This window comes from Lissotriton helveticus, chromosome 1_1 (genome assembly GCF_964261635.1).
Source record: "Lissotriton helveticus chromosome 1_1, aLisHel1.1, whole genome shotgun sequence".
NCBI classification, from domain to species: domain Eukaryota; kingdom Metazoa; phylum Chordata; class Amphibia; order Caudata; family Salamandridae; genus Lissotriton; species Lissotriton helveticus.
The window spans coordinates 15,030,300-15,053,803 of record NC_136057.1 but is presented as its reverse complement, the minus strand read 5'-3'; the positions used below and the strand labels follow the sequence as shown (position 1 = coordinate 15,053,803).

General features: G+C 44.3%; 1 protein-coding gene across 1 annotated transcript in view; it reads right to left on the bottom strand.

Annotated features, from left to right (window-relative positions):
- The window catches only part of LOC144766919 (chemerin-like receptor 2), a 112,149-nt gene extending 100,758 nt beyond the window's left edge, over window positions 1-11,391 (bottom strand). The window contains exon 1 of the mRNA XM_078650617.1: window positions 11,038-11,391. The gene's annotated coding sequence lies outside the window, so the exon portion shown is untranslated. The remainder of the gene's footprint in view (window positions 1-11,037) is intronic.
- Window positions 11,392-23,504: the final 12,113 nt, after the last annotated feature.

Sequence of the window (23,504 nt, the reverse complement as noted above, 5' to 3'; positions counted from 1 at the left end):
AGAGAGCTGGCTGAAAGTCCCTATAAGGAAGGATATAACATATATACTTGCACTATGCCTGCTCGTGCTGAACCCATTATTAGTGTGAGGGAAACATACAGTACTACTGATGGTACTATAATGTTTCTATGTGTGAGGGAAGCTTGCACTACTCCTGCGTGTGTCCGTAGAGTGAGGGAAGCATGCACTACTGCTGCCTGTACTGTAATGTTTTTACGTGTGAGGGAAGCTTGCACTACTTTGCATAGTGTGCCCATTATTAGTGTGAGAGATGCATGCATACTGGTGCCTGTACTGTAGTGTTTCTATGTATGAGGGAAGCTTGCACTACTCCTCCGTGTGTCCATTGAGCGAGGGAAGCATGCATAACTGCTGCCTGTACTGTAATGTTTCTATGTATGAGGGAAGCATGCACTACTACGGCCTGTACTGTAATGTTTCTATGTGTGAGGGAAGCTTGCACTGCTCCTGCATGTGTCCACAGAGTGAGGGAAGCATGCACTACTACTTCCTGTACTGTAATGTTTTTACGTGTGAGGGAAGCTTGCACTACTTTGCATAGTGTGCCCATTATTAGTGTGAGGGAAGCATGCACTACTACTGCCTGTACTGTAATGTTTCTATGTATGAGGGAAGCTTGCACTACTCCTGCGTGTGTCCATAGAGTGAGGGAACCATGCACTACTACTGCCTGTACTGTAATGTTTCTATGTATGAGGGAAGCTTGCACTACTCCTGCGTGTGTCCATAGAGTGAGGGAACCATGCACTACTACTGCCTGTACTGTAATGTTTCTATGTATGAGGGAAGCTTGCACTACTCCTGCGTGTGTCCATAGAGTGAGGGAAGCATGCATAACTGCTGCCTGTACTGTAATGTTTCTATGTATGAGGGAAGCATGCACTACTACGGCCTGTACTGTAATGTTTCTATGTGTGAGGGAAGCTTGCACTGCTCCTGCATGTGTCCACAGAGTGAGGGAAGCATGCACTACTACTTCCTGTACTGTAATGTTTTTACGTGTGAGGGAAGCTTGCACTACTTTGCATAGTGTGCCCATTATTAGTGTGAGGGAAGCATGCACTACTACTGCCTGTACTGTAATGTTTCTATGTATGAGGGAAGCTTGCACTACTCCTGCGTGTGTCCATAGAGTGAGGGAACCATGCACTACTACTGCCTGTACTGTAATGTTTCTATGTATGAGGGAAGCTTGCACTACTCCTGCGTGTGTCCATAGAGTGAGGGAACCATGCACTACTACTGCCTGTACTGTAATGTTTTTACGTGTGAGGGAAGCTTGCACTACTTTGCATAGTGTGCCCATTATTAGTGTGAGGGAAGCATGCACTACTACTGCCTGTACTGTAATCTTTCTATGTGTGAGGGAAGCTTGCACTACTCCTGCGTGTGTCCATAGAGTGAGGGAACCATGCACTACTACTGCCTGTACTGTAATGTTTTTACGTGTGAGGGAAGCTTGCACTACTTTGCATAGTGTGCCCATTATTAGTGTGAGGGAAGCATGCACTACTACTGCCTGTACTGTAATGTTTCTATGTGTGAGGGAAGCTTGCACTACTCCTGCGTGTGTCCATAGAGTGAGGGAAGCATGCACTACTGCTGCCTGTACTGTAATGTCTCTATGAATGAGGGAAGCTTGCACTGCTCCTGCGTGTGTCCACAGAGTGAGGGAAGCTTGCACTACTACTGCCAGTACTGTAATGTTTTTACGTGTGAGGGAAGCTTGCACTACTTTGCATAGTGTGCCCATTATTAGTGTGAGGGATGCATGCATACTGGTGCCTGTACTGTAGTGTTTCGATGTGTGAGGGAAGCTTGCACTACTCCTGCGTGTGTCCGTAGAGTGAGGGAAGCATGCACTACTACTGCCAGTACTGTAATGTTTTTACGTGTGAGGGAAGCTTGCACTACTTTGCATAGTGTGCCCATTATTAGTGTGAGGGAAGCATGCACTACTACTGCCTGTACTGTAATCTTTCTATGTGTGAGGGAAGCTTGCACTACTCCTGCGTGTGTCCATAGAGTGAGGGAACCATGCACTACTACTGCCTGTACTGTAATGTTTTTACGTGTGAGGGAAGCTTGCACTACTTTGCATAGTGTGCCCATTATTAGTGTGAGGGAAGCATGCACTACTACTGCCTGTACTGTAATGTTTCTATGTGTGAGGGAAGCTTGCACTACTCCTGCGTGTGTCCATAGAGTGAGGGAAGCATGCACTACTGCTGCCTGTACTGTAATGTCTCTATGAATGAGGGAAGCTTGCACTGCTCCTGCGTGTGTCCACAGAGTGAGGGAAGCTTGCACTACTACTGCCAGTACTGTAATGTTTTTACGTGTGAGGGAAGCTTGCACTACTTTGCATAGTGTGCCCATTATTAGTGTGAGGGATGCATGCATACTGGTGCCTGTACTGTAGTGTTTCGATGTGTGAGGGAAGCTTGCACTACTCCTGCGTGTGTCCGTAGAGTGAGGGAAGCATGCACTACTACTGCCAGTACTGTAATGTTTTTACGTGTGAGGGACGCTTGCACTACTTTGCATAGTGTGCCCATTGTTAGTGTGAAGGAAGCTTGCACTACTACTGCATGTATTCTAGAGGCAAGACAATTAAACGACGGATTCCGACTGTTCCAGCCCCAGTTGGAAAGAAAAATGGACTAAAATCTAATCAAGTGGAACATAGCTGTAAGCTAATTGACTCTGTTACAGACGCTCTGGGCAATAACGTTGGCAATGGATTATTGGAGGCTAGGGTGACTAATTCTATTTCGACTCAGACCGAACCTCCTTCCGCCACTGGTTCCACAGCAACGGACATGGGTATTGAAATTCTGGACACCTTAATGGAAGGTTTTGAATCCAGATTGGATGATCTAATGGGGGTATTTGCTAAAAAACTTGATGGCTTATGGAAAGAAATGTCCAAAATAAATGCCGCTAACATAAAAAGGGTTGGAGAAAGTATAATCGCGCTACAACCCTCACAGCCTGGCCACACAACTGCTGATAAACCCTTACCCCCTACATGTCTAGCCGCCACCACTATATTACCCTAATTAACGCCAGGGACCATATGCAGTGAGGGGGGTCCCATTGTCTTCTAATAAAGACGCCAATAATACAAGCAAAAGTATTAGGGGGTATATTATCAAGGGGGTTTATCTCCGCTTTTTTGGCTTTAAAAGCCAAGAAAGCGGAGATAAAATTATCTCCCTATTACCTAGCTGTCGCTAACACCAGTTAGCGACAGCTAATAGGAGATAGCGACCATCTTGGGCCCCACTTTGCATGTCAGTGATATTTATCACTAATGACATGCAAAGTGGGCGTGCCAAGATGTTAGCGACTGGAAACAGTCGCTAACATCGCTATCTCCCATTACCAACTTTTGGAGATATTCGCGCTAAGCGCGAATATCTCCAAAAGCTAACACCTGCCCTCAGTAGTTATAAGCTATGTTATCCAATGGGAGGTGGATAACATGGCTAAGAGCATTTGCTCGATAATGCATGAATATCGCTGACTTTTCAGCGATATTCATGCATTGCGGCCGTTTTTTATCGCATTTGCGATAAACCTTGCTAATAGCAAGGTTTATCTGCGATAAAAATCGCCGATGTGCGGCGATAATTTTTGTCTCTAAACAAGTTAGAGACAAAAATTATCGCTAGTTGTTGGTAATATGCCCCTAGGTTACCATCTGGATGCGCGCAAAATAACACATGTAAAGAACATGTAAACCCATGCATTAAAGAAGGGGCAGAGGGAGTCCTGGTTTTACTTACAAAGAACATCTGTGGACCGGCTTCATAAGCATAAGAAATGTGATCCATACGGAAGGGAGGATATAATTATGGCTAGAAGAGTAGGATGGGTAGGCCATTCTAATAAATACATCAAGGGGGACTGTGTTGTCCTAAATTTCAGAAGGCCCCAGATGGTTCGGCATCTTTTGTCCACTAATGATGAAACCCTGAACCCTCCCACTAGCATGAGTGCCCTTCCGTTGGGATATTTCTATAAACGACCACCCACCTTTTTGAATGCTACTAAGTCAAAGTCAAAGTCAAAAAGTACTTTATTCGGCTAAAAAAGATATAACCATAAAAGCAACAGACAATCACATTTCATTTACAGTTTTCAGTATTACATCAATGAGGGGGGATATTAATACAATACATAGTATTTACACTATTACATTTCGTTCAGACGAAGCGTCTTCCTAAATTTAAAAACCTGTTTAAAATACTCAATTAACGAAGCCACAGTACCTACTATGCTACTATACACTTGACCAATAATTATCAAGCTCCTAGCAGCCTAGACCACCAAGAGTGACCATCACAGCTCTTAGACCCTGCGATTAATAGTAATATGTCAGAAGAAAACACACTGCAGGCACCAAAATAAATTCTAGGGAAGAAAAAATTGGTAAATAGAGATAAGGAAGCCAGTTTGAGTGTACTCAGCTGGAATGTGGCAGGCCCACCGTCGAAATTAGATAACACCTAATGGGTAAATTTAATAAGGGAATATGATATTCTCATGTTCCAAGAAACCTGGGCCATTGAAGATTTATTTATTGAGGGATACCACTGTTTCAGTGTACCTTCCCAGGATGGGAAGGCCATCGGGTGGTTTATTTATGGGACTTCGGGTGACAGCAGGGGGAAGTTTTACAACAATCCCAACTCATAGTCTGCATTTTCAGGCCGTATTGTTCAAAAGAGGAATCCAATTTTATTTGCTAAATTTTTATAATAATGATTTCCAGTCAGTCCCAAACAAAAGCTTTATGAAGCTTTTCGATTTCATCTCAGATTTAGATAGCCAATCTGGTAAGGGAGTCCCTTTGGGATTTCTAGTAGGAGGTGATTTTAATGCTAGGATTAATAAAATAGGAACAGCGAAGGGCATGGCCCCTTCTGTACAACCTTCAATTAGTAGAGGCAAGGAACTTAATGGGCCGATAAAATCCCATGACCTATCTAATGTTATGGACCTGGCAGCAGGTTCTGACATGATAAATTATCCAACCTATAGGGGAAGGGGGTGTAGTACTACCATAGATTATATCTTTGTATGCCCCATAATTGTAAAACAGTTGGCAACTACTGAAGTCATACCTTCTAACTTTGGAGATCACAACCCCATTAAAATGTAAATGTAAATGTAGGTGTACTTATATAGCGCAAACCTGTCACCCAAAGGGCATCCTGGCGCTTGCTTAGGGAACACGTCCTGGTATTCCCCTGTGAGAAACCCCAGCAGGGTGTCCACAAGGTGAAAGCCAGGCATCCCGCCGCAAGGGGCCGTAGTGGAGATTAAGCAAGCTATTGCCCAGAGACGCAGAGTGTGAACCCGTGAGTCGAGGAGGCACCGGAGCGAGAATTGTCGAGTCCGTGGAATTTTTGAGCCCGAGACCCGCCGAGGCGGGGAATCGAACCCTGGTCCACGGTCGATCTCAGCTTCCGGGTCTGCCGCCTCTAACCACTGAGCCACGCTTCTCCATGCAATAATACTACATGCAACCTGCCGACCCAGTTTTCAGGTTGAATGCGGGGCATCCAATTTATCGGTTTCAACTGATAAGTTAAGATTACATTGGAAGGGGGCCGATAATCCAGAAATGTTAAGGACATTGGTAAATAGTAATATGCCAATAATTGACTCTTGCCTTTCTCTCGAAACCCCACCGTTGCAGATGATTGGGGATTTCGGGAAGATTTGCGGGACGGTCAAAACTATTTTATCCAAACCTCTTAAAAAGGTGGCACTTCCCCCTAGATGGTTCAACCATGCTTGCTCTGAGCCGAATAGGAACCTACGCAGGGCACTAACTGCCACTCCAAGATGTCCTATGACAGTTAAACGGGCAAGAGAGGAACATAAGGTGGCCGTCAAAAATAGGAAGAAAGAAGTTTTGACTGAACGCTGGATTAAATTGTCTGATGCGGCCAATCAAAAAAATGGTAATATCTTTTGGGCGGCAGTGAGAGGTGTGCGACGCCAATTAGCTGCAATATAGCTAGTGATACTTGGTGGACCATTTTTCAACTATTTATTCTGCCCCACCCCCAAGTAATTCACTTCCTATCCCGGGCAAGCCAACACCGATAGAGATCAGTATTTCAGAAGTATCTGAAGCAATTAATCAAAGCCTGTGGAATAAGGCGCCAGGCCCTGATGGGCTGTCCATATACTTAATTAAGTAGAAACCGGGTTTTTGGGCGCCCCTGCTTCTGAATATCTTTAATAATTTGACGTTGGCTAAGACTCCTGCTACATGGACCAGAAGTATAATAGTCCCGATATTTAAAAAGGGGATAGATCCATACCGTGTAATTATCGCCCCATCTCCCTAATAGATAACACATTAAACATTTTAGGTAGAGTTCTCTACTATAAGATCATAGATTGGACAGAAGTTAACAATATCTAAGATCCCTGTCAGCTGGGTTTCAGAGGAAAGGTAGGAACTAAAGAACAATGCCTGAACCTGAACCTAAATATCTGCAAATATGCTATCGCCAAAAAATCCACGGTCTATATGGCTTTTATTGATTTGTCCACAGCCTTTGACCTAGTTAATAGGTCAAAGCTGTGGGCTATCCTTCTGGCAGGGGGCCTTGATGAAACTTTGGTGAATTTTCTGGCTTTTTTGCACAGAGATCTTAAGGCCCAAGTAAGACTCGGGATGGGTGGAGATGCCTCGGGTGTCATTGATATTGGCAGGGGGGTCAGACAAGGGTGCGTGTTGGCCCCCCTGCTTTTTATTATATATATCAATGGCCTGAACACATCCTTGAAACTGGCCACCCAAGGTGTCCCTTATATTAATAAACAACCCATCCCCGTGCTGCTCTATGCAGACGACGCAGTTCTCATTGGCCGTACTGCTAATTCACTGCGCCTCCTTGTCCAAAATTTTAATAGCTATATGAAGAATTTAGACCTGTTGGTAAATTTAAAAAAATCATTTTTAATGAGTAGTGGCCCGGGTAAGCACATTCTCCCACCTATTACAGTTGATGGCCACAAGATGACATCTGTAACATCATTTATTTATTTGGGATTGGCCTTTGCTTCGAACAACTCCTGGAGTGAGCACATAGCTCACGCCAGAAGTAAGTTCTCAAAGGCCACCAATTCTATTTTAAGTATACCTCGCCCTAAATCTGAGGGTGCACTTTTAGCTGTGCAGAAAATTTACAGACTTCAGTGCACCCCGGTGTCCTCATAATGGTGCTGAGATCTGGGGAACGGCTAATTGCCTACCTATACAGCAAGAAGAGAATAGGTTTTGCAGGAAACTATTGAATGTCCCAATTTCGACCCCCCAATATGCATGTCACAAAGAGCTTAACATCAATTTCATAACTGATTTTATTCGGGCGCGTCCGGCTCTTATGTGGGTTGCTGTATGGAAGAATGAAGCAGCCTCCCTGACACAGTCAATAATTAAGGACTGCTTACGCTGCGATAAGTGTCTGGACATCCCATGGCTGGGCGGAGTGTTGGGTAGCTTACGTAGTATAAAGATGGAAAAACATCTTTTGGGATCCCACACTTGCGATCTCAGTCGCTAAAAAAGAATTGCAGAATACACTGTACACCCGATATAAGAATGAACGGGAGATTGTAGCGGTCAGGAAGACAACTGTACATAACTATATGGCTATAGAACGGTAAAGCTACCCACTTCACAAATACCTGTCTCTACCTATGAGCCGTTGGGAAACTAGTTTATTGTTTCGTTTGAGAGCTGGCACTATTAGATTTTTGCTCTGCTTCCTACTCGGCTTTAGTCCAAACTCAAATCTTAATTTGTGCCCATGTGACGGGTGGAGTGAGCAAACCATTAAGCACTTTATATTTTTCTGCACATACTATACCAAATATGTTAAACAGTTTTTAAGACCGTATTTTTATTAAAAAAAAGACCAATTAGTTTGGAGGTAGCATATCGATTAATGATAGAATTGGATGACGCTGATCTTAATTTTTGTCCAACTACTTTTTAAAAATCTGCAGTAAGGGCGCGAAGATCTATGATGGACCAGTGATGTCGTTACATAGAATAACTTCATTTCTGAATGCACTGATAATTTGTATAGTTTTTCACAAGTCACTTTAGTATTTGTGTACTGGATATTTTAATTGTTTTTAAACTGAATTTTGGTTATCTAATGTGATGTATTTGTTTCTGTGCTTTTATGGGTACTATTGTATCCGAATAAAGTTGAACTGACTGACTGACTGACTTATGCTTGTGTCAATAGTGTGAGTGAAGCATGCACTACTGCTTCCTGTACCTTAATGTTTCTATGTGTGAGGGAAGCTTGCACTACTACCACCTTTACTGTAATGTTTCTATGTGTGAGTGAAGCTTGTGCTACTCCTGCGTGTGTCCACTGAGAGGGGGAAACATGCACTACTACGGCCTGTACTGTAATGTTTCTATGTGTGAGGGAAGCTTGCACTACTACGGCCTTTACTGTAGTGTTTCTATGTGTGAGTGAAGCATGCACTACTGCTTCCTGTACCTTAATGTTTCTATGTGTGAGGGAAGCTTGCACTACTCCTGCGTGTGTCCACAGTGTGTGCGAAATATGAAATACTACAGCCTGTAGTGTAATTTTTCTATGTGTGAGGGAAGCATGCACTACTACGGCCTTTACTGTAGTGTTTCTATGTGTGAGTGAAGCTTGTGCTACTCCTGCGTGTGTCCACAGAGAGGGGGAAACATGCACTACTAGGGCCTGTCCTGTAATGTTTCTATGTGTGAGGGAAGCTTGCACTACTCCTGCGTGTGTCCACAGTGTGTGTAAAATATGAAATACTACAGCCTGTAGTGTAATTTTTCTATGTGTGAGGAAATCTTGCACTACTCCTGCGTGTGTGCATAAAGTGAGGGAAGTGTGCCCTACTACTGCTTGTGCTGTAATGTTTCTATGTGTGAGGGAAGCTTGCACTACTCCTGCGTGTGTCCACAGAGAGGGGGAAACATGCACTACTACGGCCTGTACTGTAATGTTTCTGTGTGTGAGGGAAGCTTGCACTACTACTGCCTTTACTGTAGTGTTTCTATGTATGAGGGAAGCTTGCACTACTCCTGCATGTGTCCACAGTGTGTGTGAAATATGAAATACTACTGCATGTGCTGTAATGTTTCTATGTGTGAGGGAAGCTTGCACTACTCCGGCTTGTGTCCGTAGAGTGAGGGAAGCATGCATAACTGCTGCCTGTACTGTAGGGTTTCTATGTGTGAGGGAAGCATGCACTACTACTGCCTTTACTGTAGTGTTTCTATGTATGAGGGAAGCTTGCACTACTCCTGCGTGTGTCCACAGTGTGTGTGAAATATGAAATACTACTGCCTGTACTGTATTGTTTCTATGTATGAGGGAAGCTTGCACTACTCCGGCTTGTGTCCGTAGAGTGAGGGAAGCATGCACTACTGGTGCCTGCACTGTAATGTTTCTATGATTGAGGGAAGCTTGCACTACTTTGCATAGTGTGCCCATTATTAGTGTGATTAGGACACATGCAGATATTAACCATCACTTTACTACACTGCTCTGCACAGTTGTATCTTACAGTGAGTAGCAGATAAACATACCCTTACTACACTGATCAACACATCTGTATCTTACCCTGTATGGAAGGCATGCAGTTATTAAACATAACTTTACTAAACTGATCTGTACAGCTGTGTCATTCAGTGAGTGGGAGACATGCAGATGTGAACATAACTTTACTACACTGCTCTGCATGGCTGCATCTTACTGTGAGTAGGAGACATGAAGATATTAAACATAGCTTTACTATACTGCTCTGCACATCTGTATCCTACAGTCTGTAAAAGGCATTCAGATATTAAACATAGCTTTACTATACTGCTCTGCACATCTGTATCCTACAGTCTGTAGAAGGCATTCAGATATTAAACAGAACTTTACTACACTGATCTTCACACCTCTTTCTTATAGTGAGTAGCAGATATTAAGCATGAGTTTGCTACACTGCTCTGCACGGCTGTATCTTACAGTGAGTAGCAGATAAACATAACTTTACTACACTGATCTACACAACTTTATCAATCAGTAAGTAGCAGTTAATAAAAATAACTTTACTAAACTTCTCTGCATGGCTGTATGTTACAACAAGTGGAAGACACACAGATTTAAATAATAACTTTCCTACACTGCTCTGCACAGCTGTATCTTACAGGGAGTAGCAGATAGTAAATATAACTTTGCTACACTGCTCTGTACAGCTGTATCTTTCATTGAGTAGGAGAGGTGCAGAACATTCCTCTGAAGGAAACTCAGCCTAAAGCTCTGCAAGAACAAAGTGACACATTTTATTATTAAGAGGATGCATTTGGCTTTTTTCCATTAAGTGAAACCTTGTATCTGTTTATAACAATAACCTGCTTTTTATAGAATTCTTGGCACAAGTCTGCTATGTGTCAGGGGTGCAAACATTACACATTGGATATGTGTCAGGTGAACTAGGAGGCAGACAGGACAGTGTTAATGAAATGATGTCTGTGTCACCTGCTAGAAAAAAACTTTGAGTATTTGTGAATAACATTGTCAGTGATCAGTGAACATGTGTTGTTTTCTTGAAGCCCATCCTTACTCCACAGCATTGTTATGCCTTTTGTATCAACATAAGTTACAAATGTAATCCGGATGTGATGGGGTGAAAAAGTCTACTCTGTACAGCTGATATTTCTGCCACACCATTTGCCACTCCTTTCCAGACAATGCCCCTTTTTTAAATGTCTCAGTCAATCAACCTTTCTGTATCATTTGGCCACCCTACACTTCACTCCCCTCTCCTCCACCATGCCCCTACCCTCTTCTGCCCCAGGGATGCCCACCTCCCCAACTCTGCCCTTCAGTGAAAGTCAGTCTCCTGAGGATGCTGTCCTGTGGAGAGACCTCTGACCTCTGGAGGGTGGAAGAGAGAGAGCTCTAAAAGGAGCCTGGAGTCACCTACCTGCTGCAGAAGGGACGCGGGACCTGGTCGCCCACTCGGTGTCTCTTATGAGGCTTCGCTGTCACCACAAGAGGACGTCTGGCTGGTCTTTCAGTGCCTCTCTGTGTAAGTGCCTCTCTGTGTAAGTGCCTCTCTGTGTAAGTGCCTCTCTGTGTAAGTGCCTCTCTGTGTAAGTGCCTCTCTGTGTGAGTGCCTCTCTGTGTAAGTGCCTCTCTGTGTGGGTGCCTCTCTGTGTGAGTCTCTCTGTGTGAGTGTCTCTCTGTGTGAGTCTCTCTGTGTGAGTGCCTCTCTGTGTGAGTGCCTCTCTGTGTGAGTGCCTCTCTGTGTAAGTGTCTCTCTGTGTGAGTGCCTCTCTGTGTGGCTGTTTCCTGGAGTGAAGTGCTGCCCTCAGAAGGAGGGCTGAGGGTGTGTGAAGAAAAAAAGAGGAAGGAAATGAGAGACCGTTTCCAGCAGTTCAAGCTCAGACTTTGCCTCAAGCCTCGGGTCCCGCTGACCTTCAATGACGCCAGAGCTAGATAGTGCTCAAAGCCTGCTCTGCGGGGTCGAAGTGCTCAGCAGAAGTGCATGTCCCACATTGGTTTGCACTTGTGGAGGATGTCTGCTGAATGCCTGGGTTGGGCGTGGGGGTTGGGGTGGGGGTGTATGTGTGCACGCTAACACTGGTTATACTTAGTTTGTACTGATTCGCACTCCACAAATTGCACGTAGCACAGTACAAAAACTGTGCTTAATCTCATAGTGTAGCAGCTAAATCAACAACATCCTCAAATGCTAAGATAAAGCACTTTTACATGCTAAAAAGCATATACCCACTACATAAAAGTGAACTTTTTCAATGAAAACATTAGGCAATGAGAGATGATGATTTTGGGGTCCCCCCTAACCTAGGGGGAGGACCAAGCAAATGCCTTGAACACAAAGAGAATAAACAAAAATCACATCTTGATGAACGTTTCGGTGGTGGTCCCATCCTCTTATGACCACCCCAAGTACAGTTATTGGCAAAAAAAACAATCCCAACCAAAGGCCCTGCAAAGCGTTATGGGACGAGATTAGCAGTGGGCAGTGATTATTATAGTATCCAATATAAAAATAATTCTACAAAGAGCTGCAGTTCACCTAGTTGTTACTAGATGTCCCTCACGAGTCAAATACAAAAGCATTGAAATTATTCTTACATCAAGCTGCAGTTCCACTGGTCGTCCCTAGATGTCCCTCATGAGTCAAATGCAAAACCATTCAAACCCTTTCATCAAGCATTTGCATTTGCATTACACGTACTAAGTGTAGTTCACAGTATACTACGTGCAGCTACATGTATTGCTACTGCGCAAACTACGCCCAGGGTTAGTGTGTGTGTGTGTTCGTGAACCCACACTCTGGTTCAAGTATGGCCACGAAGGATGGTGTGTACACTGAAGTTGCTGCCGTGCATGGCATGCCATGCAAAACTCTGCAGGAAGCAGGTGTGTGGCACCACGCGCAGAGTGCAGCCAGGTCATGGGTGTCCAGGAACAAAAAAACGTTTTTTAAACATCACTGCTGAGTTCATTATAGATTGTGCTTCTGAAACCCCCTACAAGTCACAGATTGCTCCCTGTAGGGAGGGCGGTGATAACAGGTAAAAATATATCCGGGTGCAAATGGCATTTCAGCTCTGTTTTGGGTGTTTTTTGTATCCATTTCCAACACTGTCAAGTCACACTCTGTCTGATGGCAACAGACAACCAGGACCCTGGGAGCACCCCAGTCGGTGACGTTCACTTGTCCCACTCAATGCATACCAGCCTTAGCCCTCCTGGGCTCTCTTGGTTGAACGCATGACCCACCCAGTGCCTCTTGCCTTAAAGACCCCAGCCCTCTTGGGGTCCCGTTAGTTGCATCGTGTGGCCCACCATGTACCCTATCTCCACTAGCCTCCAGCCCTCCTGGGCTCTCTTGGACCAGCTCATGACCCACCTGATGCCTCTTCTCCAAGCCTCCAGCTTTCCCAGGGTCCTCTTGGTTGAGCAGGGTGACCCTCCCGGAGCCCCATATCCCTTTGGCCTGCAGCCATCCTGGGATCTCTTGGATCAGCACATGACCCATCCAGTTCCTCTTCTCTGAAAGACTCCCAGCCCTCCTGGGGTCCTGTTAGTTGACCCGTGTGACCCACCCAGTGCCCCATCTCACTTTGGTCTGCTGCCATCCTGGGCTCTCTTGGATCAGCACTTGACCCACCCAGTGCCTCTTCTCTTAAACTACCCCAGCCCTCCTGGGGTCCTGTTAGTTGAGCGGTGTGACCCACCTGGTGCTCCATCTCACACTAGCCTCCTGCCCTCCTGGGCTCACTTGGATTAGTGTATATCCCACCTGATGCCTCTTTTCAAAGCCTCCAGCTTTCCCAGGGTCCTCTTAGTTGAGAGGTGTGACCCACCCAGGGTCCCTTTCTTACACTGGCCTCAAATTCTGCTGGGTTCTCTTGGTTGAGCTCATGACCCACCCAGGGTCCCCATCTTGCATTGGTTTCCAATCCTCCCTGGTCCTTTTGACTACTTGAATCACCCACTCAATGCCTCTTCTTGTATGGTCCTCCAATCCTGGTTGAGCTGTGTGACCCGCTTGGTTCCTCTTCTCTTAATGACCTCCAGTCCTAATGTGGTGCTGTTAGTTGAGCTGTGTGACCCACCTGGGGACCCATCTAGCACTGGCCTCCACTCTTGGTTGAGCACCTGACCCATCGAATGGCTCTTCTCAAAGCCTCCAGCTTTCCCAAGGCCATCTTAGTTGAGCGGTGTTATCCACCCGGGTTTCCCAGCTCACACTGTCCTCTAATCCTCCTGTGGTTCTCACGGTTGAGCACATAATCCCCACAGTGCCTCTTCTGTTAATAACCTGCAGTCCTCTTCTGGTGCTGTTAGTTGAACTGTGTGCCCCACCCGGTGCCCATCTTGCACTGGCCTCAGTGCTCCCAGGGTCCTGTTGGCTGAGTGCATGGCTCACCGATGCTTCTTCACGCGTTGGCCTCCAGCCATCCTGGGTTCCTCCTGGTTGACTGTGGATGGTTTTGTTCAGGGATCATTGATGGTGTTGAATCTGGGTTTTTTGTTTGTCATTTATGGCAGGATGACCTGTAAAATGTGGACACAGCCCATGAGAGCAGGAAGGGACTGGGCCAACAGTGCATGAGGTACTGTGAGTACCAAACCCTTCTGGCTTTGCCTGACATACAGGTGCACAAGCACATCACAACATTCATTCAGCAACAGTGCAAAATATCTGGAGTTCAACCACTGGTTAGTCACCAATATCTACATGAACTAAAGATCCCTATTGTCTGAGGTCCAGGGCAGGGGGAGGGGGTGCTGCCCAATCATGGAATAAGTGGGGGGCAGACAGAAGTTTTATTCCAAATCCAAACCACAAGTGGGACAAATGCAAGAGGAAAATATAACCATATCCTAAACATTCCAAAATCCAAATAATCACATTTCTCAACTAAGCCTTCTTGTGCTAGTTCCTAGGCCAAGGGTTACAGTTCACATTTGATCTCACACTGTCCCCAACAAACCCAAAATGCCGAAAAAATATGCATTACAATAATATTTCAATAAAAATAATTTTACAATAATAGACAATAAAAGTTGAAACAAAACAACAAAACACCAAAATAGAATTAATGTTAACGTAAACACAATCTTAAACTTTAATAATATAGTAAAATAGTTCAAACAAAATTATAAATGTACCATAGATATTGTGACCACAATATTATGTTAGGTAATATCAATATTATGGCTAGACAATATCAATCATTATAGTTATACAGTATGAATATTATGGTTAGACAATATATGTGAGGTGACATTTAAGCGGAAGACTCTTTCTCTTTTACTGCCCTCTTACTTCTCCACTCTCACCCGCCGGGCCAAATTTAGACTTACTTTTGACATTTCCCTCTTTTAACTTCCCATCAGGCCTGGAACAATGGAAATCATCACACACATTGGAAACACTCCACTGTTTCTCAATATTCATGACAGCAACCACATTCACTTCCCTCTTTTTACATTCCCTGCCACTGCCTCAGCCAAGATGGGCACAAACCTGTAGTGGAAGACGATCAGCTAAGCACTAGGGGCCTCATTTATGAGGCCTTGCGCCAGTTTTGCGCTGCTGATGCATCACTTTTTGTGACGCATCGGCGGCGTAAAACATGCGCCTTGTTGCGCCATATTTAAAAAGTGACGCATCTAGGTAGATGCATCACTTTTTAAACCCCTGCGCCAAATTATACCTGCGTCAGGTATAATGTATGCAAGGGGGGCGTTAACACGCAAAAAGCCTCGTAATAGTGACGCGGTGAAATCTATGAGATTTCACTGCGTCACTTTTAGGATGCTGTTGCGTCAAAATCTTGCGCCTGCCTCACAGCAGGCGTAAGACTGACGCAAGCCCTTTCACATGGGGCTTTCCCCATGTGAAAGGACGCATTGCTGGAGTTGCACCACTTTTGTGACACACCCCAGAAATGCGTGACTTTTGCGCTTCCAGATACGTCAGAAATACTGACGTATCTGTAACTCCTTGTGACATGATGCGTCATACTGTAAATATGACGAATCAATCATGTCGCAGGGAGAGCGCAGTAAAAAGTGACGCATCGCTGTTTTCACGCAGCGATGCGTCACTTTTCATAAATAAGGCCCCAGAAATGGTGAGCACCCAGTATCCGCATGTCCAGTGCTTCTATATGACACCAGCATTGACTTTATAGACTAGAGAAGAGGTTATTCCCTAGCATCAATCCAGTGCACACACTCTGTCAACCTGCAATTGCATCCTTTTTACTAACCCATTCGACTGCGGATGATGAAGGGACATACTTGGATGCTTATCTCACAAGTCTGGAGGAAAATAATAATTCCTCTGACATGAAATGAAACCTGTTTTCAGAAACAAGATCATCGGAAAATCCTTCAGTGAACAAAATATTCGAAAGGGTATCTATGACTGCACTAGTGCAAGTTTCTTCCAAAAGTTTTACCTCAACTCACTTCTAAAATGTAACATCTAATCTGAAAGCACAGTCCTTCTACTGGAGTAAAGTGCAGAATGATTCCAAAAAAACACAATGTCTAATTTGAACCAGGGCTCTATAAGGCTTATCCCTGCATGAACACTCAACACAACATTTAATCTGGAGATTGGCATCCCTGTTCATTATGCATGGGTGAAATTTAAATTAAATGGGCGTGACTTGAATCATTTCAAGAATTTTGTATCTCACTTGCTCTGTGAAATTCCTGAAATGACATGAGTATGCCTCTTTGTGTAATTACATGTCATTTGTGATAAAAATATAACAGTAAATGCAGGGGAACAAAAGAATAAAAGCAGCAGTTGGTTGCAGTGCTTTTAACCTTTTGCAGTTTTTTTCCAAGCCAAAAGCGTCTAAATTATAGTGCAATATGACAGATTTACATTTTGCATAAAGCTTTTTGAGTGTATGGGACAGATGGGCGCTCATATAGTAATTTACCACTTCATTTAGTCTCCTCGGTAATTAGCTTGGTGCATCTAAAATGTGGGAAGGGAACACCCTACTTCCCTAAACTCAATCTAAGATTGAACAAAGTTAAATATCAATTCTTGGAGCACACATGTATGGTCAAAGGTTCAGTCATAAACATGTGAATAAATCAGCAGAAAACGTCAGTTGGGTTCTTGTTGCTCTTTCCTTTAATTTCACAACATTACAATCCCTTTGTGCCAACGCGTTTCGTCATGGTAGGGTTGACCTACGGCTTCATCAGGGCTGGAAATAATACAGATTACACTTGTGTAATTATGTACAGCGGCACTGAGAACAGTGCCAATAGAGCCCACATTTCTTAAACCATGGGCAAAAGGGACTAATCAAAAATCAAGTGATAGAATTGATTACATCAGTCCTCTACCGGTGCCTTAAAGTACAAGCATTGCGCAATACAAATTAACATTTAGAAGCTAGACAATTTCAGCGATCCTCTAATAGTGCCTTAAGATACATACATTGCGCAATACAAACTAACATCTAGGAATTGAATTTTCAGATTCATTCACCATATTTCTGTCCCATCCAGTTCCACTGTGGTAACGTGATCAGACAAAACCAGACCCAGACTCCACCCTGGTGTTATGTTTAAATGAACCCAGTGAATAGTACTTAATCAGGCTTGCATCAGATCTGATGCTGGTACCTTAAATGAATCTCACGAAGAACACCTGATAAAGTAGAGAGGAATCTCTTATTATTGACAGAAATAAGCGAGGCAAGATATCAGTAGTGAATTACTTGTCCAAAGCAAAGCCAGAATGATATCGTCTCCTACCTCCCTGGAGTTCTCATGCGTTGCTATCTTAGTCCACAGAGATCAATGTCTCATGTAGTTTAATTTGAAATGTATCTCCCAAAATTATCACGAGCCAGTTAATATGATCCTATTTAATTTCAGCGGGCGACAGGAAGAATCTACGGAAAAAAATATAACCAAAAATTCCATGAAATGAATTAATTTGTATGTACAAATGGATTAATTTAATAAATTGTCAGGTTAAGCCCCCATTGGGGTTAATACGTGAATATCGCTGGGTATCCAGCGATATTCACGCATGCTGGATATTTTAGCACAATGGAGAAAAACGTTGCTAATAGCAGGTTTTCTCCGCTAACATATCCAGCGATAGGCAGCGATAAAAAAAAATGCGCTAAGCTCATGTTGCGCTAAATATTGCTATTCCTTGCTAATATGCCCCTCTGAATGAATCTCTTTCAATCATCAAAATAATTGGTCTCACTTTACCAGTATCTGGAATGCAAAGCCCACATTGAGTTTATCTTTGACATACGTTTGGGACACAAAGGGCCTAAATCCTTCTGTCAGGTCACAAGACATGTTTGGGGGCAAGAGACTGGGAGTTTGAAAGAGATGGAGCACAGGACAGTCCAAACTACACACTGTCACTCAAAAACTACGGGGCATATTCCCAAGCAATAGCGATAATTATCGCTATTGCTTCGTTAGAGACAAATGTTACCGCTGAGCTGCGGCGATTTTTATCGCAGATAAACCTTGGTATTACCAAGGTTTATCGCAAATGCGATAAAAAACGGCCGCAATGCATGAATATCGCTGAAAAGTCAGCCATATTCATGCATTACCGAGCTAATGCTCTTAGCCATGTTATCCACCTCCCATTGGATAACATGGCTAAGAACTGCTCAGGGCAGGTGTTAGCTTTTGGAGGTATTCGCGCTTAGCGCGAATATCTCTAAAAGTTGGTAATAGGAGATAGCGATGTTAGCGACTGTTTCCAGTCGCTAACATCTTGGCACGCCCACTTTGCATGTCATTGTGATAAATTTCACTGACATGCAAAGTGGGGCCCAAGATGGTCGCTATCTCCTACTAGCTGTCGCTAACTGGTGTTAGCGACAGCTAGGTAATAGGGAGATCATTTTATCTCCGCTTTCTTGGCTTTTAAAGCCAAAAAAGCGGAGATAAACCGCCTTGATAATATGCCCCTACACTCTCCAGACTCACGTGCACAGCCCCAGCCCCTACAGCACCGTAATTATTAGGAAAATGTCTGGGTCAATAGTGGCAAACACAGTATTTTAACCCCACTTCTACAAAAGCCCCTTGTCTGGCAAAAGTAGTTTTGTGACTCTCTGATTTTCACTACAGTTCACACTACACTGTATGTTTGACCCTTAAATGTAGTTATTATTTTTCTTATTCAGTTCCCCTGTGTCCTCTGGTTCCTCTTCCTTTTTTTGGGTGAATACTGGTTTGTTCCTCTTTGCATTCTTGTCTCCATGTCTAGGTCTCCCGTCTCCTGGTGCAGTGGGGGTTTCCATCCTGGGCGAGGTCTGTGATATGCCAGGCGCTAGTCCCCGCCACTTGCACCAGGTAAGTCCTGAACCTTGTAAGTCTTATGTCTAATGTATATGCCCCGTTGTTGTCACCTTAGTTAATTTGTTCCTTAGGTGAGACCTTGATATCCTCAAACTTGACCCTGAGATTCTTTGGCTCCAGACTACATTCTCTGTTTTTTTTTAATACCAGCCAGGAGGAGTGTGTCTCCCTCTCTCCCTCCTTACCCTCCTTTTCTTCTTCTCCTGGGCTTTCTTTAGTGCCCTTGCTCCAGTGCACCTGCTTAAGCCTCTAAGGGGAAATGGAGGGTTTGGCCTCAACATTCAGACTCTCAAAAGACGGTGCATTGAAACTTTAGCCCAATTTTCAGGCAAGAAACTAAGGGGCATATTATCAACACAGGTGATAAAATTATCGCTTGCTGTATCGGCAGAAAACTGCTGCTAAAGCCGCTTTTGCAGCAGTTTTCTGTCGCAAAAGCGGCTTTAGCGGCAGTTTTCTGCCAATAAAGCAAGCGATAATTTTATCGCCTGTGTTGATAATATGCCCCTAAGGGGCATATTATTAAAGACCTTATCTCCTCTTTTCTGATTTTTAAAGCCAAAAAAGCGGGGATAATATTTCCCCCCTATTTACAAGCCGGTGCTAACATGCATTAGCTCATATTATCAGCCGTTTTGCTGACGCCTCGCTCTGCATCTCAAATGAGATGCAAAATGGGCATCACTGGGCATACCCCTGCGGACTACCTTGTAAATTATCGCTAAATGCACATCGTGATATTTACAAGGTGGCCCTCAGGATTTTAGCAGATGTTAGTTTTTGGCGAAAACCGCGGTTTTCGCCAAAAACTAACTTCTGCTAAAATCCTGACTATTGTATGTTGACAATGGGAGGTGGATTGAAGTGTTACGACCACAGGGTCGTATTATCAATCATATTGCCGTTTTGCAGGGAACATCACTGGAAAACCAGCGATGTTCCCTGCAAAACTGGCGATTTCCCCGCTGTCACTGGATTATATATCGCCCTTGAATTATGCATTGATGATAACGCGCTAACTCAGCGAATTAATTCAGCGATAGCCGGCGTCAGGGAAATCAGCGCTAGGCTCGCTGGGCGATAATTATCACTCCTCATTGTTGATTTGCCCCTGACTAAGACAGCTGCCCGTGCTGCATTGCTGTCTCTTCGGCAAAACATTGAGTTCCTGGTGTTGTATATAAGCCAGTTTCAACAAACGACTTCTATGGTAACCTGGACAGATGGGTCTCCAGAACGGATGTATGACGGTACAACGCGTGCTTTTACAACGCATACCGTTACGACGCAGGTTTTACAACGCAAATCGTTACAACGACTTTCGTTGGGGGGCGCTGGATAGTGAATAGTTTAATTTACTATTCCAACTTCAGTCCCCGTGGATAGTAGGGAAGGTGTTGGATAGTAAATTAAACTATTACCTATCCTAGAGCGCCCTCCAGCGAAAGTCGTTGTAATGACTTTCGTTGTTAAACCTGCGTCGTAACAGTACTTCGTTGTAAAAGTTCCGTTGTAAAGGACGTTCCCCCTCCAGAACATGCCTTCTATCAAGGTCTTCATGGGGGTGTGAAGAAGGCTCAGTCCGTTGAAGGACTGGACTTTTAACAGTACCAGCGGTGCCAGGGAACAACACCTATAACCTTCATGGGATACCTGTTCCGGCGCACAAACTACAGGGACACGGGACACTTCCTTCGGCGTCGAAGATCAGCGTTTATTACTGCAGGGAAACAAGAGTCATAAGAAGTACATTGACATGTAGGTTCTGCGAGTCTGCTTCAATTTGTATATGTAGGTCGCTCTCTTTTATACAGAATGTTGCCATTGCATAACATGTGGACAAAAGATTACAATCCGGTTCCCACAGTAGACTTCAAAAGGGTCGCTTTCATGTGTTCAGAATCCCGGAACATAATTACAATAGCCATGCCGGTTCCCAACTGTAAAAGTACATCTTCCCACCATTAGGCACACCCATTAGAGTTGTAAATGACAAAGAAGAAGAGACAAGAGCAGCTGCAAGGAAGTCAGACACGTGTAGAGAAAAGAGTGTGGGGGTAATATCGGAAGCATGATCGTAGGATCAAAGAGTTGGATCCCATCTCCTGCACGGCTGTCACAATAGGCCGGCACGACCAGATTACCCTCAAGCTGAGCCATTTGCCTTTGCTGTGTCATTCCTCCGGCCATAAAGACGCATGAAAGAAATATGCGTCTTCCGCAAGGCTTGGGAACTAGAGGGTCAAGGGGCGAACAGTTACCTGCTCGCTGACTACGTGAGGGCAAGAAACAAAATGGATGCCGTATCTAAAATGGAACCCAAGGGTTCGGATGAAGAACACGTAATATTAGACGAACCCTGGCAGGTAGCGTAGCGAAAATACACACACTTGCCGAACTCGTCATTTACGGTTCGTAGATACCAAACTCGTCCATATTCGGTAATGCCCAGAACGTCGTAATAATTTTTACGGAACCTCAGACGGTCCTTTTGCCCTCATGTAGGCAAACACTAGTCGGAATCATAATCGATTTCGATACTCATCAGATCATTCAAATGTTGCTGATACATTATTCTATCCTTCAATGCCTCTTTGGTGACAACGGGCTGTCTTATACACGTCGTAGCACAAAGGCCACATAAGGCAGGACCACATTGCACACAAAGACAACATGAGAACAGAAATGTCACAACAACCCCTATGATCACCAGAATCTTCCAACCCCAAGTCGATATCAGACCCCAAAACCATCCCAGAAGCGTCCAATTTCCTTCGTCCACGTGTATGGACTCCGAAATTTTGTGCAACTTAGAGATGGCTTGATAAACCGTTGGAGCGTTATCAGGTATGAATACGCAGCAGCTCGAATGGATGACTTTACAAACCCCACCTCTATCTGCTAGAACGATATCTAGAACCATACGGTTCTGCAACGTCATTAGTCTATCCGCCTGGAGTTCGGCTGTCAAATTACCAAGGGCAGTCGCAGTTATGTTGGCAGTTGATTCTACTACACGAGTTAACTGCCTCAGGTTCCTGCTATTAACCATCGGTCCCCAGAACGGTAGGAAACCCTTAAAGAAGTCTCCCGCTTCTTGTCCGGAAGTATCTTCTTTGCTAACCACACCTCTCACAATTCTATTTCTGTGGTAATGAGGCCACAGTGAAAGTCGGAGGCAAAAGATTCGCAATATAGCAGGTACCCGAGAAGTCATGAGGTAACCACGTATAGGCTCGATCATAGCATACAAAGTAGGTACCCTTGGCAGGCAGGAAGACAGGGGAGGAGAGCGTCGGTAAGACATACGTCTCGGTACAAGCACTCTCCCCAAACTGAGGTCTCGGATTTCGACCAAAACCTTTCAAGCAGAAATTACCAAGGTGAGGTACAATCCATATCGGTGGCGAGCTTTTAAGCTGCCTCTCACCCACTGATAAGCTGTACTCAGCCTCACTTAGTTCCTTATATGCTCGCACCTCTTCCTCTGGGATGAGCGATGCATCAAAAATATCTCTATCTAAGTCTGCAATAGCTCTCGCCAGAGTCTTGTGGTACGGACCAGGACCAGAGTTTGCTGAGCGTGGTTCTCGATGGGGGTAGGAATCTAGTGCGCTACGGAACATAGTTTGTAATGCTCGAGCTGACCCTTGTGCACTATAAGGCAGAACTAAGTACGGAATACCCTTATCCATGGTATGTGGCATTAACCCACACACCCAACAGTTGGTAGTGTTTACCACTAACTGATGCTGATGCAGGAGTTGGATAAAAGAGTTGTTTCTGAATTCCGCACGTCTGACTTGTTCGTGTTGAGGCAGAGGATAAAAGGAATGTGGAGAGACAGTAGAAACGAAATATAGATCATGAGATGGAAAAGTAGGTGTAGCAGAAGACAATAAGAACTGGGACCCATAATATACTCCCCCTACCAGTAACATAGATATGGTGAGAAACAGTATGATCACCTGTGAGAAAAACCATTTCGTATGAAACATTTTATGCAATGCAGATCTTTGCGCCAACATTTCCTCTCTTTTCGACAGCTCAGACAATGATGATTCCATCCCCTAACGACCGTCCGCGACGTTCTTGACGCACTTCGTTCTGAGTAGCGATTATCAATTCCCAGGAGTTCCCAGAAATCGATAAAAGAAACCGACCTTGTGTCGATAGCTGCTAAACAGAAGGAAGTACCCGCACGGCCTTACGGTCAACCTGGATGGTAGGTTCTAGCTAAATAATGTTCCTGGCTGTACAAAAAAGATACACAATATATAATGTCCACTGTTTTCAGAGCAATGTAGAACCTAGAAACAAAAAAATCTTTTTATTTGTGGCTTGTTCGTGGACGAAGAAAATATCGGCTACTTCCAGGGCGAGTCTGATCTTCAAACAGTGGATTGGACGGCAAAGGAGTGCTCAATTGTTCAGGCGATTGTTCAACAGTCAAATTTTCCAAGGTTGACGTGGAGGAAATTGTTTGAGGGGAATCAACAACGGTGTCAGATACAAGCCAAGCTTCGC